Source organism: Trachymyrmex cornetzi, unplaced genomic scaffold (genome assembly GCF_001594075.2).
Source record: "Trachymyrmex cornetzi isolate Tcor2-1 unplaced genomic scaffold, Tcor1.1 scaffold758, whole genome shotgun sequence".
Classification (NCBI taxonomy): Eukaryota; Metazoa; Arthropoda; class Insecta; order Hymenoptera; family Formicidae; genus Trachymyrmex; species Trachymyrmex cornetzi.
In genome coordinates, this window is record NW_017300090.1 from 38,666 (window position 1) to 43,090 (window position 4,425).

General features: G+C 33.3%; 1 pseudogene; it reads left to right on the plus strand.

Annotated features, from left to right (window-relative positions):
- Nucleotides 1–4,425, plus strand: part of LOC108768184 (probable multidrug resistance-associated protein lethal(2)03659) — a 6,541-nt pseudogene extending 2,116 nt beyond the window's left edge.

Here is a 4,425-nt window from a genome sequence, read left to right on the forward strand (position 1 = left end):
TTCCTGAAGAACGAAGAGCGCGTTGCTTGGCGACGAGCGCGGAGTTGTTAAACAACTCGGAAGAGAGTCTCCGTCACGAACGGACGTGTTTCTCTCTACGCGAGATATTTATCTGGTTATTACGCTCAATTGTATCACGCTGTAGTCCTGTGATTGTAAATAAACATCTGTTTACCTTTATACTCACGAGTGACTCATTTCGGCGAATCGGGAGTGCGGATCTCGTGAGACGGACGGACGTAACATATTAGACGCACGGACGGACGTAACATCGACAAGTTTTACGCGTACAAATGCGCCATCGGCATTATTTTGTGTTCCGCTGTTAACATGTTCGTAGTCCATCCTTACATGATGGATATAACTCATTTGGGTATGAAGGTTCGCGTAGCCTGCTGTTCGCTGATCTACCGCAAGACATTGAAGCTAACTAGAACCGCGTTGGGCGAAACGACAATCGACCAGGCAGTCAATCTGCTATCTAACGACGTCAATAGATTCGACGTCAGTATCATATTTCTCCATTATTTATGGCTTGGACCTTTGGAGACCATCATCATCACATATATTACATTCCATTTGATCGACATCGGAATATCATCTATTTTCGGTATCGCATTTCTTCTGATGTTCATCCCTTTTCAAGGTGAGGCTGTCAATGCTCTGATAGTTTCTAGCAAACATTTCTAAACTTTATAAAAGGCACACGTACACATATATATCAAGTCAATTTCAATTTAATCGGCTTATTAAATTGAAAGTAACTTGTATGTGTACGTGTGCCTTTTGCAAAGTTAAGAAACGTTTAAATACTTTAAATCATAAGTATCTTTGCTAATGAAAATCATCTTTTTGCTTCAATTAAACTGTCTATTGGTAGAATCTTGACTTATGATTAGTTTTGATAAATAATAAATAACAAATAATAGATTTTTAATAAACGATAATTAATTTAAATTAACTTTAATCTGAAATCTTTACATTGTAAATTGTTGCTTTTCAACTATGCCTTTAAAATTTTTTTAAATACGAGAAAAAATTCTGTGTCCAAATTTTATATTTTCATTGCTATGTCTCCAAATTGTTGAGTTTCTTGCTAAGTTTCCCTAATTACTGAGCCTTTTTTCTGCTCAATTAATATATATCATTTGGTAAATCACTAACAAGTTATGAGAGTTGCTTCTAATCGTATAATATTTCTAAAATTCCTTAGTGTGGCTAGGCAAGAAGTCGTCAGAGCTGAGATTAAGAACTGTTACCAGGACAGATGAGAGAGTACGATTAATGAACGAAATTATTAGTGGAATCCAAGCCATCGAGATGTATACCTGGGAGAATTTTTTCACCTCGCTCACATAGAAAAAGCAAGAAAGTAAGTACTACCGCATAAATTGATTACGTAAAAAATATTTGTATCGATTGTACAATACATTGCAACAAAAAAGATTATTCTTGCAAAACCTGTTTGTGATAACGCCTTCGTAGCCCAAAAAGTAGAAGCAGAGAATATTTCTGTTTTTTAATGTTTGTTTTGACAAAAATTCCAGGATTAGAAATAAAATTTCAATATTAGAAATAGTCATATCCTAGGACGATTAATATTGTACGATATTTTTTATTTGAAATGAAAAAGAAAAAATATATATATTGTACAATATATTAACGCTACAAAATTCAATTTAAGAAAAGAAGTTAATATCATTCAATGGGCGTCATGTGTCAGAGGTATCGTCAAGTCTTTCATCGTCTTTATGATAAGAATATCGTTGTTCATTACGATAATGTCTTATATTCTGTTTGGCTACAAGATAACGGCCGAGAAGGTGTACGTGATAACTGCCTATTATAACAGTTTAAGCTTAATCATGACTGCCTACTTTCCGCAAGGTATGCGATAATTAGTGTAGCAATGTATGTGATAATTACATATGTGAATGGCTTCAATCAATATTGACACTTGCAATGCTCCTTTTTATTTCTTCGTTTTTACTTTTTCAAGTTTTTACTTTTCTTTTTTTATCTGTCTTTCCTTCCTCGCTGTTCAACACTGAATGATGAATTCTTCGCTGCATTTGTAGCAGAGTCGACGTAATGTGTTCACGAGCATTTGCATGCGATAACTTGCTGATTAAAGCCATAATGGCCACAATCGGCAAATTATTATACATAATTAGTCTTTTATTTGAAACTATTTTCAAATTAAATCATCTATTAGTAGTTATAGAAGATAATTACTTACTTATCTACGAAATGTTAAGTACATCACGACTGATGACGCTCTGATGTATTTTGATTTACTAACAATATCAGAATGGACAAACTGATGTAATCAAATCAGACGGACTGCCTGCACGATTTATTAGTGCTATCCATTGAATTCACCATATAATTTCTCATAAACAAACAGTAGGTCGTACACTATATACGGGCTGATTACCTTACTTCTTTTCAATTATTATATTTTATACTTTATGCACTTTATTATCTTAATATCATAATAAATTAAAGTTTCGTTTAAGAATCACATCTAACCCGTTAAATATAAAGTAAATTATTCTATTCTACATTTTATTTTTTTTATTTGCTTTTTTGTTTTTGTGATAACCCAGGAATAACACAAGTAGCGGAAACGATTGTGTCCATAAAACGACTGCAAAAATTCCTCATGTATGACGAACTGATTCTTTCCGAGATTGAAGCAAAGAAGTATAATAAGGAGAACAATAAGGACACAAAAGAGAATAATAAGAATGAGAAGGAGAATAACCAACAGGAGATGTGAAAGAGAATAATAACAAAAAATTTCGAAGGAAAATTTAATCGAGCAGAAGAAGAACGATAGCGCAATCGTAGACCAACTGAACAATTTCGAGTATAGCATGTCCATCAAGAACGGAAATGCTAAGTGGTTGGATTATGAACAAGAAGACACCTTACTGAACATCAACATGAAAGTACATTCCGGTGAACTGATTGCTGTCGTCGGCCAGGTCGGCGCGGGAAAGAGCAGTCTGTTGAAGGTCATCCTGAAAGAATTGCGTTTGCAAGATGGCTCCATTCAAGTATGTTGACGATTCCTCTTTAGTTAATGACAAATATTTAAAAAATTTTAATATATAAATATCAAATAAACTATTTTGTCCATAAAAATAAATTATTTAATCAATTTATTTTTATAAATATACATGTATTTCTAATTAATTTAAATATTTATAAATTAATATGTATAATTAATGTACATAATTAATTTACACAGCTAATTAATATATACTATTGTACTTTTAAATATTTTTTCATAGATTAACGGCAGGATTGCCTATGCCAGTCAAGAACCGTGGCTTTTCGCTGATTCGGTGAGACAAAATATTCTATTCGGAAGAACAATGGATCAGATTCGATACGATCGCGTGACTAAAGTGTGTCAGTTAAAGAGAGATTTCAGCCTGCTACCTTACGGTGATAAGACGATTGTAGGAGAGAAGGGTGTCAGTCTTTTCGGTGGCCAGCGTGCAAGGTTGGTTTACAAAACATCCTAATAAGACAAAACATGTTGAATTTAGTGAAATTTGTAATCTTTATTTATATAATCTCAGAGACTCTCTTTTAATTCTTTTTACCTATATATGATAAGGTTGTTAAGAATCATAAAAAATTAATTTTCTTGAAAATGTTTGCATTTCATATATATGTATATGTGTATATAATTGACAGAATAAACTTGGCGAGAGCCGTTTATGCCGATGCCGACATATATCTTATGGACGATCGTTTAAGCGCCGTAGACGCCCATGTGGGTAAGCATATATTTGAAAAATGCATGGATAAATATTTACGAGGCAAGACTCGAATTCTCATTACTCATCAGTTGCAATATCTACGCAACGTCGGTAGAATTATCGTTTCAAAGGACGGAGCTATCCAAACTGAAGGGTGATTCTACTGCACTTTCTATCTTTTCAATTCATCTTGTTATTTGCGTAGGTTAATTACCTGTTAACATGATAGTATCATTGTCTTTTCGTAGAAAAAAATATATAAATATCAATGTTGATTCGCTTGTAAGCGTCACTTCTATTATTTTATATGAAATTATATGTTCATCAGCACTTACCACGAGCTGGGCTCTATGGGAGTGAATTTTGGTCGACTGTTAAAAAATCAAGTGGAGGCAGATGAGAAATCGTCTGTACTCTCCTCGCCTCCCGTTAGCTGTCAAAATTCGCTCATTGCCAGTATCACGTTGCTGAGTTCCTTAATGACGAATAATACTTCGAAACAGGATCCTGATGAGGTAAAAAATTTAGGGATTTATTTAATAAATTACTTTCTAACTGTGTTAATACGTATCTTGTTTAATTAATATTATTATTTAGAATAATTAAATTTGTGACTTCCATACAATAGTTGACCACGATTATTACTTAA